Source organism: Taudactylus pleione, unplaced genomic scaffold (genome assembly GCF_031769625.1).
Source record: "Taudactylus pleione unplaced genomic scaffold, aTauple2 ptg000392l, whole genome shotgun sequence".
In the NCBI taxonomy this organism is placed as follows: Eukaryota; Metazoa; Chordata; class Amphibia; order Anura; family Myobatrachidae; genus Taudactylus; species Taudactylus pleione.
Window position 1 is genome coordinate 2281794 of NW_028284793.1, and position 16263 is coordinate 2298056.

A 16263-nucleotide genomic window follows, 5' to 3' on the forward strand; every position below is an offset into this window, starting at 1 on the left:
TTCAATCTAGTGAAAGTGTAATGCCACAGCCATTGGACCCTTTCACAGGGTCCCCTGGGAAAGGATTGAAACCTTAAACAATTCAGCCCAGGCTGGAGATTTTAAACAATTCAACCTAGGCTGGAGATCCCAGGGCTCTTCCCTGTACCTCTGCACCTCTGCCCAGTGAAGGCAAGGGTAAGAGTGATTATAATAAATGGGTAATATTGTTTTTTACAGTGGGACTACAGATGCCAGTGTGCCTGCCCTTTGGCACTTGAGGAACTACATGTGCCAGCAGGCGGCCGGCACTGATATCCCCCATACAAAAAAATAGTAAAAAAAGCACAGGACACAAACTGTAGAAAGTAAACATTTATTACAAACAAACATACACACACACACATACACTATAATCACCTTGTCCTCTGTGTTTGGTCCCCTTGTCCAGTAGCATCCCCGATTATCCCTAAAAAATATATTCATCTTCCTCTCTTGGAGCAGATCGGTCCTCTTCTCCAGTAGAGATTCCAGCCATAGAAAAACAAACCGAGTAACCAGCACCAGGACACTGAAGAGATGTATGTGTTTTCACATACATCTCTTCCCCGGAAAGTGATGGAACCCACAAGGTTTCCATAAATTGCCAGGCCACCAGCCAATCAGAGGCCTCTCTAGAGTAAGTGGCCACTAATTGGCTAACAGACAGGACAAACGAGTATCAGGGATGCTGGAACAGCTTCTATATACAGGTATTAACCATGTCTGTCATAGGAGCTAAGTAGGAGATTTCTCTCTCCCTCTATGTCACTTCTATGCAGTACAGACAAGACGGCTGTAGCCGCATGTGCAGTAACACATAAGGTTGCAGGTCAAACATTGTACGTGTTGTGTGTACACTACGCTTGTGACTATAAGTTGGTGGTGCCTATATACAGATGCTTGCTCCTGCTTTGCTTGTAGTGTAATTAACCCGCTAGTAGCTGGCTCAGGGGAGATGATTTTCTGGACTCCTAGTTAATGTACATGGGGCCATCAGCTGTAATAGGTGATGCAGACCAATTAATTAAGGTCCGTAATCTGATACTTATCTTAATGTTTGATTTAATTACCCATGGGCTTCCCCTCATATGCTGGACATACCTGCTCTCTGGTGCACTTCAGGATAATGACATGGGGGGGATAGAATGCACTTTCTCTGGGTGCCATGGCTACATGCTACACCACTGCAGACACATTACACTGAATAAAGACCAGGTAACAAGAAAACATTGGATCAACTACAGTACTATGCCCTGATTCCAGTTTTCGACCAGGCAGTTTTTGACCTAGCAGCATGTCGAGTATACATATAGGGGAGATTTATCAAAGCTTGAAGAGAGATAAAGTGGAGAGAGATAAAATACTAACCAATCAGCTCCTGTCATGTTACAGCCTGTGTTTTGAAAAAAGAGAGTTAGAAGCTGATTGGCTGGTAATTTATCTCTCTCCACTTTATTTATTTCCAAGGTTTCATAAATCTACTCCATAGTTTCTCATCCTGCTCACCTTAAACAATAGGTTCATTATAATGGTACCAACAATCCCAGACATTATATCAATGGTTTTAAATTGTAGTTAATTTACAAATAAATTATTCAGAAACATTAAGTGTTATTAGTAGAAATCCATACTAGCTATGGTGTTTTGTTATCAGTTACCAAGGGATCGGTTGTGGCTAATTCAGTTGTTTTTAAGAAAGGGTTGAATGGCTTTTTGCCCATAGGAAATACAGAATGACAAAGTAGTTAATATTAACATACTGGTTCATTTGATGGAAACTAAAACTACTTTAATTGGAATTGTCATCATCATTATTACATACTGAACTTATTGTCCAGGGGCTTTTGTCAACATCAACGTGTATGTAATGGTGTTATTTTCATAATAAAAGAATGTGTTTGGTAACTGTTAATTTTGTAACTGTGCAATGTATTGCAGTGTAGAGTTTCTCTTTTTTATGCTACTTATAGTAACTACGGTCAGAAAACATGATGTATTACATGTGAATATCACTTATCACATATTGCATTTATACACAAGATGTGTGCCAGCATATCCTTTGTTTGCAGTCGAGATGCCGACCGACGGCTTCCCGACTGTCAAATCCCGGCAGGGCACTAATGACAGGCATCAAAATCCTGATGCCTGTCATTACACCTACGCCGGGAGCCCGACGCCCGGCATACCGAACGAAGGTAATCCGGGCGCCAGGCGTGGACAACTGTGGTGGGGGTGGGTTTGGTTTCAGGGCTCCCGGGGGGCTTAGGGTTAGGCACCCCTGGTAGGGTTAGGGCATGGGTAGGGGGGGTTAGATTTAGGCACTTACAGGGGGGGTTGGGGTTTGGCACTAGGGGGGGGAGGTTAGGGTTAGGCACCCCAGTTAGGGGAGGAGAGGGTTAGCAATAGTTCAAATACTTACCATCAGGATTTTCAGGGCTGTTGGGCTTCCACTGTCAGTATATGAACCATCGGACATAGGTCCGGTGGTCATTCATACCGATCCCTTTTGTTTAATATAATGAAATAAACCCAATGAATCCCCATTCTTGGAGATATGTACGCTTTAAAAGCCCAGGAGATTTTATACAAAATTACATATCACTTAAGAAAGAGGGTAAGGTAAGTTCAAGCAACTTATAAGTGCATGAAATATTTATTCTTATAGTGAGTGTCTATCGAGAACTATAGGTAATTTGCTATATTTGTAGGCAGCTCAAAAACACTTTATTACAGATTATTTGTCTGCTTGTTACATCCTTATAAATATGTAAAAGATTGTGTATAAACCAAATGTGCTCCCTAATTTTAATGTGTCATTTTATTGCTTGTAAAAAAAAAATATTGTGAATATTTCACATTAATAACTTGACTAACCAAATTAAATTGGCGACCTGATCATTAACCCATCAAGGGCTACAGAACTGTCTGTGACAGTCACCCTTTTCAGGCTCAGTGTGTGAAGCTGCCCCCCGTACAGCAGTATGTAGTTATGTGACCTGCGGCAGCAAGGCCGTCAGTCACAATCCCGATGGCAGAATGCCGGCTAAAGATTCATGATAGGCATTGAGATACCAACGCCTATCATAATCCTGATGCCAGAATGCAGGACGACGCGGGCCTGAGCAAGGTAAGACCGGGGCGCCAGTCCTCTTAGCCACAGGAGTGGGGAGGGTTAGGTTTAGTGCACCCTTGGGGGACTTAGGGTTAGGCACCCCCCGGGAGGGTTAGGGATAGGCTAGGGGAAGGGGGTTAGGTTAGGCACCACCGGGGAGAAGATAGGGTTAAGCACCCGCCCGGTAGGGTTAGGTTTATGGTGCGGGGAGGGGGGGTTAGGTTTAGGCACCCCTGGGGGGAGGTTAGCGTTAGGCACTATGGGGAGGTTAGGAGAAGGCACTAGGGGGCGAGGTTAGGGTTAGGCATGCTTAATGGAGGGTTAGGGTTATGGGGGAGGGGAGGGAGAGGGGAGGGTTAAGTTACTTAAGTGCCACTGTCGGGACTTGAACAGGCGGCTAAACAGCTGCCGGCATTTCAATCCCAATCCCTGTACAGAATTTGTCTCTCCTCTAATGAAACCATAGCCCTTTTGTGAAGATAATTTTTGTTTGACTATTCTACCCCTGAGATTACTTGACTCTATCAACCCTTTGCATGCTGGAGCAGGCTGTGTTAATCCTTTGAATGCTGGTGTGGTAATTGTAACTAAGAAGATGCATAGTGTGTGCCGGTGGGTGCATATGTGTAACAGAGTTGATGTATTAGCCCTGTGATTGTTGGTGTGTGAATTGTTAACTTTTTTGACTAGTGAAGAGCAAAGTGAGTGTTGACAGATCAATTTGTATGTAGAAATTTGCGCCGGCCCACATGTTTTGGTTTTGGATTTGTATCTCCTTCGTGTTTTGTATCTGGATTTGATTTTGCCAAAACTGCCCTTGGTTGTTTTGGTTTTGTATCAGTATTTTTTCTAAACAAAATTATAAAAACAGCTGTAATCACATAATTTGAAACTTTTTTTTTAATACAGTATCATTAACCTCAATAACATTTATTTCCAGTAATTTCCAGTAAATTTTGAACACCTCACAGCTCACAATATTGATTTCATCCAGTTTAGGCCAAAAGGTTGCATCGAGCAAGCTGGCTGACTAAGCTACGTGACAGCAGTGGGCGGCACTAACATGTGGCAGTTCAACTTCCAACATAGCACAGAGTGGCACTGCAGTGGTAGACAGGATGGAAGTTTACTAAACTATACGACCTCATATGAAGTATAAAACCAAGAATGTTTTCATTAAACAAGAACTAGGTCCGAGCCCCAATGGAGTTGGACTATGTTTATGGACTAAAGACAGGGAATGGACGGAAGGATTGATTAGTTTGTAAATTATTTTTTTTGTAATGTTTTGATTCTGAAGAAAATTTATGAGGGAAGATCAATGTAATATTAAGTTTTTCAGTTCCTGAAAGACATCTTTGATCTGGAGGAGGTTTTTTATACATCCAATAGAAATGCAGTGTCCTTGCTTGTGGAGGTGCTGCTAAACAGTACACACTGTAAACAGATGTTTACTTTACTTAAAATAATGGCATACACATACAGTGTTGCTCATAACATGCAGAGAAGTCTTTCCTGATGAAGTATAATAGTTCTTGTTGTAGAAATGTCTCACTCTGGAAATTCAGTCCTTATGTCCCACCAAAGGTGACAATGCTCCCAGATATTCAACTTGTAGTTCCAGCTGTATACCAATATGATGTCACTCAAAGGAATATATAAAGAGAGACAGGAAAATATAGTATAGTATATTTGGCTCACAATTTATTTTGATACATATAATGCAGTTTAATCTATGCACATCAATTCATAGAAACAGTATATAAGGCTATAATCTCAGCCACTGTACTCAAGGTCATATTCCAAACAATGCAAACTTATAAAAAAGGAAATCTTCTGTAATTAATGCAATAATAAGATTGGAACCATACTGTGCCTGGTACCAGATTTGGTGCTTCAAGTGAGTATAAACAAGAGGTATCTGGATTACAACCCTTCTCCCTTCAAGAAACTCGTCCGGCTGACCATGCACAGAAAATGGTTCCAGTAAGAGGAATGCAGGTAAGTCCAGGCAAAGCTGCCTATGTATTTCGAGTAATGCTACTCTAACTCAAGGCCGTTTACTTTGTGGTCAGGGAGGTTGTTAGGAAAATTGGGACCAATACTTGCTGTTTACATTAAGTCTTTAGCTCTCTGGCAGAACTACAACTCCCAGCATCTTTGCCGGGCCTGCTGGAAGTTGTTTGTTGACAACGGGTGGTGTGCCTCATGTTTCTTCAACCTGCTTTACGCACGGTATGTACCATGTAAATATGTATGTATGTGATAAAATACACACAACTAATTTTTGTATTAAATGTATTTGCACTTTTTTGCACACATCCTGGCAGGAAGATGCTCTGTGCTGCAGCTCATATTTCTGGTCTCTTGCATGACACTCACCATCTACATTTTCCAGTTATTCCACTTAGAGTCACCTATATACAAAGGAGGCAGGCGTATATTGAGCTGAACTGTTATTTATAACAGCCTGTCAATTTACCAGGGTCTTGGGGCAAGGAGTTGGGATTGTGGGGGAGTCATTTAAAAAAAACTAGGTATATTTGAAAATCTACCACGTTTTGCCCACCCAATCAACTTCATGGTTTAGAACTTAAAAAAATAAATAACTGGGTATACAGGGTATGCTGTCTGTGGCCATAACAAATTCTGGACAATTTTGGGATTCATCAACTGTATGTAGAAGATTTCAGCGGCTGTGGCAGTGTGACTTCCAACAAAGCACATCTATGTGCTATGAAAAAGGTTGTAAAAGGCTAAGGAAATAGTCGAAATGCGTTGCAGCTGCTTTCTAAAACAAGGTTACTGGAGGACTGTCAGACTAAATCAAGCCACACGCAGCTTTCCCTACTCTCACTCCCTGTGGATACAGGCCAAGTACCGGGACTGCACCTGCCTTGTTGCATTTACAAGCTGCCACTACCTTTGGGACTGTGGACAGAGTGTGGCTGGATGTGCGCTGGAGGTGCGGTGCTGCTGGTGGAATATTACCATTGAAGTCCACTGTGCGTACTCAGACCCAGAACCCCTGCAAGCTGCTACAGGTGGTACAGCTGGCAGTGCAGTAGTAAGTATTTGCACATGGGCCACCGTTACCTCCAGGGCCATGGAAAGATCATAGCCGGACATACGCTGGCTGTGCGACATTGCCAGCAGAGTATCATAGTTGGAGTCTTGGACTGCGTGAACACAGACCCAGGATCCCTGCAGCAAGATTAGGGTGGATTTACACGCTGTTAGCATGAAATATCTTGTGTGGCTGCCTGCTTGCTATTGAGTAATCAGTGGATGTTTACAAAGTGGATACATCTATGAACTGCCAGGTTTATGGCGAAAGGTTATATACTGTATCACCAGTTGTTACTAAGGGCTCTATTTACTACAATCCGCATTAGTAATGCAGATTGTAGTGTGATATTACCTACTGAATTCGCATTGCGAATTCAGGCAATATCACAGGGATTTACTACAAATCCCTTGCAGGGACAGAGCTTGCGAGAAAGCTCTGTCCCTGCAAAACCCCTCCGCACACTAGTCACAGAATTTTTGCAATAAAATACTGTGACTAGTGCCCCGCGCATGTGCCGACCGGCCGCCACTGCTACCCCCCTGGCGCTAAGCTCTGCCACCATCGTTAATCCCCGCCCCCTGCAATTGTGGACCCCCCATGACCCCCCCTCTCCCTTAATTACACTTCCCTGCATGACCCGGCCTCCGGTGATGTCTTCCGGTCAGCTGATCTCCCATCCTGCATCTTGACCCAGTCAGCTGATGACCGGGCCGCAGTGCAGCATGGGAAACCAGCTGACCAGAGGGGAGTCATCACCGGAGCCCCAACCACCGGTCCAAGGAGTCAGGTAAGTGAATTTTTTTTTTACTAATATTTTTTTTTGCAGTGATCAGCTTGCGGTCTGTTTAGACCACACAGCTGATCACTGGGACCGAATCCGGCTCTGCTCTTCCTTTTAGAGCAGAGTAGGAGCCCGGTAACTGGGGGAGACCCTGGATAACGCCACCTCCAGGTGGCGTTATTATCACAGGGCTTTCCCCGATATTTTTTTTACAATTTATTTTTAGTAACTTTGGTCAGATCACATTTCCCATTACAATTATGGGAAATGCATTCTGATTACTAAAAATAAGTGATACTTAGGGGTTGGAGTAGAATTTTACAAATTCTACTCCATTTGCCCTATAGTAACTGTAGGTGAAACTAAAATAATGTGAAAAGGTTGTGAAAACGCCCTTTTTTCACTTTATTTTAGTAAAAATAATGTTAATAAATAGTGGTAAGTCCCCAGTGAATTAAATGAACTGTTCTAAACTGTTCTAAATAACTGAGTTTATATAGGCCAACTGGGTGCATAATAAACTGAAGTCCGGAGGCTATGCTAATATTGCCATACATTGTCTCTAGAAAATATATAATAGTGCAATAAATTCTGCGCTTCCTTATTTCCCCATGTAAATCAATGGTCAGATAAGTAAATCAATACACTAATATAGAGCCAATCAATAGTGAACAAACACCACACATGAAATAAGTTCACATTACATATAGTCCAGTTACAGTCCTTCTTTATAGGTCAGTCCGCCTTGTTAGGAGTTGTTCCACAGGTATGTATATCCTTGTCCTGAAATAAAAGGTGTTTCTCCCATATATGCAACACATGCAAAAACAATGGGGGGGCACAAGAACAGAAAGAAAAGATAGCACAAAACCTAAAGATAAAAGGTAAATTTTAATAATACATCGCACTTACAGGATCAAGGAGTAAAAACAGATTGTAACACAAGTCTTTTGTGGCAAAGCAGCACCGCTTCCAATGTCCTCTTTGGATCCCCCAGATGGAAATACGGGCTGGAAATGCTGATACAGGTCTGGACTGTGTCTCCCCAGTTACCAATGGTGACAGGCAGCGATAACCACAAATACCACGGAAAGCATATAATCAAGCTTAACGTGTTTCTGACCTTAATAGGTCCTTCATCAGAAGCATGGCTGGTAATGAAACTGAATCCCCTTAAATACCCACTTAATTACTTCTAACACACTCACCAGGAGTCTGTTGTGCTATCGCAGCAGAAATGACGTCATACAGGCGCCATGGGTCATGTGATTTATGAATATGCAATCCAAGCTTTGCATTCCACGGCTTACTCGTAAGTCAGGGACTCAAAGCGGATGTAATCGCCAATTATGCGCTCCATCCACCAGGAAGTATGTGTTCCATAATTAACAGGAAATAGGCTTCTCAGTGCATACATTATACAGTTATAGCAATAATACCAATTTCATATATTACCATTATGATATACATAAAAACGCTGTGAGTAAAAAAGGGAAAAATATAAGAATAACAGATATGAAATACAGTGCATAATGTGACATTATTTAAAATACAAAATTCAACAAGTTAAAAAGCATCTATATAAAGTGTAGGATTTCATCAAGTTAAAAAACTTTTTAATTCGAACTCAATGTTTAACCCTTTTGGTGTTAGTTCATAGATCCACTGCATTTCATTTCTAGAAAGTCTACGTTCCAGATCTCCAATTCTATTTTTTGGTAGGGCTAATTAGATACCCCAGAACTACGACAAGGGTATTCTCAGCGCAATTAATTTATTTTTTCTAGCACATCTAGGACACAAGAGTGGCACTGCAGTAGCAGACAGGATGGCAGTTTAATAAACTATAAAAAATATTTGTCGTCTATGCAAAAATACAGTCAGCAATGCCCCAAACAGCACAATGCAAAGAAAGAAAAGAGGTGCAAGATGGAATTGTCCTTGGGCCCTTCCACTCACCCTTATGTTGTATATATTAAACAGGACATGCACAGTAAAACTAACAAATCACTTCAGCAACAGGGACGGCCAATTGTGGATGAAGCAATTGGTTTTTTTGGGCCCCCACAAAATATGTTACTAATGGGTAGCTGACATTGCTGACAATGAAAGTTTTGTGCACAAATTAGCTTTACAGAGGCAAGATGTTGTCACCATCATCGTCCAATTCCTCACTCTCATCAGTGTGTACATCATCTTCACCCAATATTATTTTGACACCACTGGAATCCACCATTATAGGTTCCTTTGTATTTTTTTATTCAATTGGCGGTAAAGGTCTTCGTCACTGAATTTGTAATTCATTTTGATGAACATTTTGAGGAAGTAGCTTTCTACACCAATAGCTGACAGGGTTCCTGGCTGTGCTGAAAACTCTTTCTGAGTACATACTGGAGGGTGGGCTGCTCAAGTAGAGCAAAGCCAGTTTGTGCAAGGGCCTCCAAATTGCCTTTTTTTCCTGTCAGTAGTTAAACAAACTGTCTGACATGTCTATTTGGATGCAATTGTTAAAATAGTCCTCAACCATTCTTAGAATGGTGATTGTTTCAGAAGGAGTCATGGTAGAGGTCTCATTAATTGTAGGCAATTCTTTTAGACCCAAGCAGATGTCAAAACTTAGTTCTGTTGACTCATCTGCATCACCAGTGAATCTTTTGGGAAAGTTTTGTTCTTTCTTGGCAGCTGCACTTGCTGTAGAAACTGAAGGAGGAGCTATAGCTGCATGAAATGCCATTTGAGCTAACAATTTGCTTACCAACAGCTCTTTGCATCTCTTCAGATCTGTGTCCATTGGGAAGAAAGACACAATGTATGACTTAAACCTAGGAACAAGCATGGTCGCCAAAATATATTGATCTGATTGGAAGATCCTGACAACCCTTGGATACTGATAAAGCAAATAAAGGACTTGATCTACAACTCCGTCATATTTAGCGGAATCGCTTTGTTTCAGTTCCTCCTTCAGTTTTTCAACACAAGGTTTTTGCATCTCTTCAGATCTATGTCCGTTGGGAAGAAAAACACGATGTATGACTTAAACCTAGGATCAAAATGATCTGATTGGAAGGTCCTGGCAACCCTTGGTTCCTGGTGAAGCAAATAAAGGACTTAATCTACAAGTCCAACTTTGTTTGCAAATTGCTTCATTTCAGCTCCTACTTCAGTTTCTCAAGTTGCTTTTCCAACAGTCTAATTAGAGGAATTACCTGACTCAAGCTGGCAGTATCAGAACTCACTTCACAGGTGACTACTTCAAAGGGTTCCAGCACTTTGCACAACATGGTGTTAGAGTCTGTGTTTGTTGTGGACCCAGGGTGGTAACAGGATAAAACACTGAACAGGTTTAAACTTAAAGGTGGGTTGTTTAATGTGAATGTTATTAGACATGAACAATAAGATAAACTAAAGTTTAGTAATAAACAAACTAATATATGTGGCAGGAGGGAAATGTAGTGAGTGGGAATATACAAATGTCAAAATCAGTGACAGAGATGAATGAGGTGAATCCAGATAGACTGTCAGAGTGATGTAGAATTCCTGGTATGCTGAATACTGGCTGAGAATGATATCCGGTAATGCTGTGATGATGGCTGAAATGGAAATCCAATAATGCTGTGATGATGGCTTAAAGGGAAATCCAGTAATGCTGTGATGATGGCTGAAAGGAGAATCTGGAAATGCTGTGATGAGGGCAGCGCAGGAATGGGTTAACTGAGGAGACAGGTTCAGGCAGGAGTGGGTCTGGTGGAAGGTGCAGGCTGATCCCAGCGGAGTGCAAGGCAGAGTGGTGCAGGCTACGCAGGGAGCCGGAGGCTGACAAGGAGCTAGGGCAAACACCGGAGCACAAGTTTAAGGTTCAGGAGTGCAGAAAACTCTCTCACAGCTGATGCTGTGAACATGTTGCACTGGCAACTACAGGATGCTACAAACATCCTTAAGTACCCAGTTACAGAGCTTGATAGGTCAGAGAGAGCAGGTGACCCACAGACGATTGGCCTGCTATGTCACATGGCCAAAGACAACATGGTGGTGCCCAGACAGCCATGAGCGGAGACACCACTAGACTTACCATTGCCAGGATGGCCCAACGCTGGCAGACCTCTGCGTACAGCCAATGCCAGTCTCCACATGCCAGCTCCCCTGCCAGAAGGACCGCGCCACAGCACCCTCACCGGTAAGGACCGCAAACCTCCATGCCGCGAAACCCGGGTCATGACACATGGAAAGTATTTTCCACTGAGCTTGAGTAAGGTACAGTCCTCATCCTCTTCCTACATCATAGTTCGCTGTGTAGCTTTTGATGGCTTTTTACTGTTCCTCCATCTGCTAAAAAATATAAAGGGTTGAGTTCCACTTTGTAACTACCTTTTTCTTCAGCTAGTGGCATTTCGTGCATGTGCTGCAATCTTCTACATGCACCTGCTGAATGGCAAAAATGTCCATACATTTTTTGGGCCACAGAGAGCATCTCCTGTATGGCCCTGTCAATTTAAACAAAAATTTGCACCACCAAGTTGATTGTGTGAGCAAAACATGGGACATGTTGGAATTTACCCAGCTGTAATGCTCTCACAATATTGGTGGCATTGTCAGAAATCACAAATCCTGATGAGGTTCCAAACAAGGTAAGCCATTTTGCAATGACTTCCTTGAGTTTTTCTAAAAAATATAAAAACATAAGTGGTATGCCTATAAGAGAAACCAGTGATACACAGAGTAGCCTTCCTCTGAATGAGCTGCTGTTTTTTAGATGCTGTTGCTGCTGCTGCCACTGAAGGCAATACACCCACCCAGTGGGCTGTTACAGTCATGTAAGCTTGTGTTTGCTCTTTTCCGCTTGCCCACATATATTTGGTTAAGTGGACAGTGGATACAACAGCATTTTGGAGGACACTAATTACGTTTTTTTTAACGTCCTTGTACGGGCTGGGATTTGCTTTTCTAGTGAAGTGGAATCTAGATGGGATTTGATAGCGGGGACACAGGACCTCAATTAACCATCTAAAACCCACTGCATTAATGGTGGATATTGGATGCACATCTAATACCAGCATAGATGTTATGGCATCAGTGATTTGTGCAACTGGGTGAATGCTATCGTACTTGCTCCCTCTTGCAAAGGATTGTTTAACAGTCAATTGTATTTTTAAACTACTAGTGGTAGTCTTCCTGGTCCCCTTTGGGAATGAAGATCAACTTCCAGTAGCAGCAGGTGTAGCACTCAAAGATTATTCTAAAGAATCCTGGATAGGGGAGGACTCAGTTAGCCTTATCAAATTGGATGCAGGACTACTTCCGAATCATGATTGAGGTTATTGTTGATGAAGGTGTTGGTGGTGGATATGGCAGGTGCTTGGATCTGTCAGGGAGAAGGGAGCTAGTAGACTCTGGACTGCTTGTTGTTACTTTTTAGCCAAAGTTTCTGAATTTGGCAAAAACGTTTGATGGATGTGCTGCAGATGTCATAACAGGAAGGAGGGTCCTAGATGGTAAAGGTCCCTTCTGGATTAAGCCTTGTGGGGGCCATGGGGCAACTAAGATGTGGGGGGCCCCCTGCCACCACAGGTAGCCCTACCCCTGTCTTACTCACCTTCTGGCACTATGTTGTGAATGAAGCAGCACAGTCAGCGCTGCTGCATAGAGCACAGAGGTGCTCCTGGAGCCCGACATCAGTGATCAGCATCACAGGCATGATGTGTCACATGATACTGATGAGAGGACTTGGGAACCGCTCTGCACTCTATGCGGCAGCGCTGACTGTGCTGCTGCATTCAGAACACAGACATGCCACAGCTCAGCCCCCATCTGAGAGCAGGTGCCACTGGACACACTGTAGCAAATCTATATATTTTATATAACATACACACTAACACACATATACAGTATACACACATAAACACATACTAACATGATAACACATATACATACACAGCATACACACACTAACACATATATACATATTAGTATGGATATATACACACTATCACATACTGTATATACAATTACCAGTGGTGGACTGGATCATGATGGACCCACAGGGGAATGCAATAATAGAGGCCCACAAAGGGGTGTGGCCAGTCACTGGAGAGGGTAAATTTATCTATCTATCTATCTATCTATATATATATATATATATATATAGAGATGTGTAACGATGTACTTGGGTGTTAATGCCTATTAGTGTTCAATATATATGTAAAATTAGTACATAAAATGCATATTATGTGTGAACAAACCAAAAATTGTCACAAAATAATGGTGCCTTGTATACAATTGTGAGTATTACTAAAAGGCTATGTTAAAGTGCTTTAGTGCAAAAAAAAAATTTTTGTGTATAAAAATATACACTATATAATTGGCTGTATATAAAGTGTCAAGTGAAAAAAAGGAAAATATATATTCAATAAGTATAAAAGTGGCAGAGTGCTATGTACCAAAGGTTTAATCTAAAAAATTGGTTAAAAAATGTACATTTGTTTAAAAATAAATAATTTATTACAATTATTTCATAAAAATACAACATACGCATAAAAAATTAACAAACTAATACTAATTGATGGATAAAACCAAAGTAAAGAAGGAAATACTACTAATTGATACTATGAGTACTTAGAGAATTAATTAAAACACTTTTCCATGCAATAAATAATCAACATTTAAAAAAAATATATTCTCTTATTTTAGGTCGGCAAGGTTAACCTCCAATGTGTTTTGTCACAATCTGGACTTCATCAAGGGGATTATAATCTATGGGACAGATCCGTTTTTATACACTAGCATATCAGAACTAATTGGAAACTAATTAACATGTCACTTCCTGTTCTGTTCACAACATTCTTTATTCAGTGAGAAAATCCTTCAAATCTAATACTTAGATGCTTCCCTAGCTCATATTATTAAGTGTTTGTCCACATTTTATTTGTTTTGTCATGTGTGTAGCTTAATGCACAGCCCTGGGGACCGGAGTGCGCAGGCTCTTCCGGTTACCGGCTCTACATCTGCCCCGTTACCTGTGTCCTTTCCTCAGTAGTGCGCTTGCGTGTGCACCATCCTCGTGTGCCCCTTCGCTTTCCGAATACATTTGTCTGGCTCATGTTATGAACGGGCAGGCATTCAGTCACGATGTCATGTCCGCCCCACTTCCTATGTCCGTTTTCCTGTGTTGTACGTGCGTGGGCACCATCTTTGTATTCTATTGATATTCCGATGATACTGTGTCGAGTTCATAGCTGGCTTAATACTGGCAGTGTCCGGATGTAGATGGATCTATGGGCTGCTTGAATCGCATCTAGTATTTCCGGTCGTTGGAACACGGAAATTGCTGGAATCCTCCATCTTTAAAATACACTTTTCAGTCGTATTTATATCAAAAGATCCCATATGAAAATTTTTTAAAAAAGGGAAGTTTTTAATATGTGCTTTGATATGAATAGCTGACCTCTTGATTGGGAGTCAGATTTAAACAATTGTGTTATATCATATAACCTAGTCTCATATTAACACAGACATGCATAATAAACAAAGTATTTCTTATATAAATAGTGTAAAAACAAATATTAATTTATTCAATCAATTAATACCAATGTTCATTTTTATTGATTGGGCAGTATTAATTGCCCATCTAAGTCAACTGGAAACAAGGTCTAATTCTCAAATATTTCTATTGTTGGTATTACAATAATGGGTTATTTGTTGTTAATGAATGTCTCCTGTAAACTTTACAGAGCATTTAGGTGTTTTTATAAATATTTTTAGGTATGCTTGTCAAAAAGTAGGTATTTCTTATTTCTACAACACCCAGTATTCCTTGGAGGTCTCCCATCCAAGTACTGACTGGGCCAATGAGAACCAAGTTTCATAGTACTCTAAACGACATAATTGGACTATGATTTTTAAGAATATCTGTAAATTTAGCATTAATAATACAATAGTTAAAAAATAATAAATAAATTGTCTGTGTTTATTAAAAACCATAAAATAAAATAAAAAATAAAAAAATGAAAAGAGATCGGATCAGATAAATGGTGCAATCTCATAATTATCATTAAAACCTAGAGGAAAAAGAGTCTGTAATTGAAAGATCCAAAACATCTCCCTTTTTGAAAGTTTATTAGATAGATCCCCTCCTCTGTCACCTATTGTTACATGCTCAATCACTTTGAAGGTTAATTCTTCAGGGTCTGATGCATGGTGTAATAAAAAATGTTTGGTCACTGCATGACCCTCAACTTTATTTTTAATATTTCTAACGTGTTCTTGGATTCGTATTTTCATTGGATGTTTAGTTCTCCCACATATTTTGTTCCACATGAACACTCAAGGAGATAAATCACTGAGGTGGAATTACAATTCATGTGGTGTTTCATCTTGTACTCTTTAGAGTTATTAGGATTCTTGAAAATCCATCTTTGTGGATGCAAATACTTGCAGATGTTACATTTGCCACACTTATAACACCCCAGACATTTAGGTAGAGAATTTATTTTCCGTGGTATGTCACTCTTTAACATGCTTGGTGCTAATATATCCTTAGCTTTCTCCTAACCTTCCTAAAAACTACCAGAGGTCTGGGTGGAAGTATGTCCTTCAGAATTGGGTCCAGCTGTAACAATTTCCAGTGTTTAGATAAAAAATGTTTAATTTCTTTCTCTTGACTGCCAAAGGTGGTGATAAATGGAATGATTTCATTTTTCTTTTCCATCTTGGTTTTATATTTGAGTAGTTCTGTTCTTTCCAGATTTCTTGCTTTTTCCAATGTTTGCGTCAAGATGCGCCTATGGTATTCTTTCTCTTTGAATCTATTTTCATAGAGTTTCATCTATTCCTTGCTTGTTTCCTTATTACTACAATTCCATCTGATCCTGAAATATTGAGAGTATGGAATATTCTCCTTCCATTTTCTTAGATGGCTGCTTTTATAATGCAGATAGCTGCTTGTATCTACATCCTTAATAAAGTTCTTAGTCGTGACTCTTCCATTTTCCCCAATTAAAACCAAGTCAAGAAATTCAACTGAATCTTCATCAATTTTATATGTAAACTTAAGATTCATATTATTGTTTGAGATGTATGTTAAAAATAGTTTAAACGTGTCTTCCGTGCCTCCCCAAACAATCATATATCATCAATATACCTTTTATAAAATCTTATATTCTTGTTCAGGGGATTGTTAATATATATGTGATGTGCCTACTACAGTGTCTAAATTGACTATGAAATCTTTGTTTGATCCTATGTCTAATAACCATTCTATCAAAACCTTCATTAATATGGTTGATA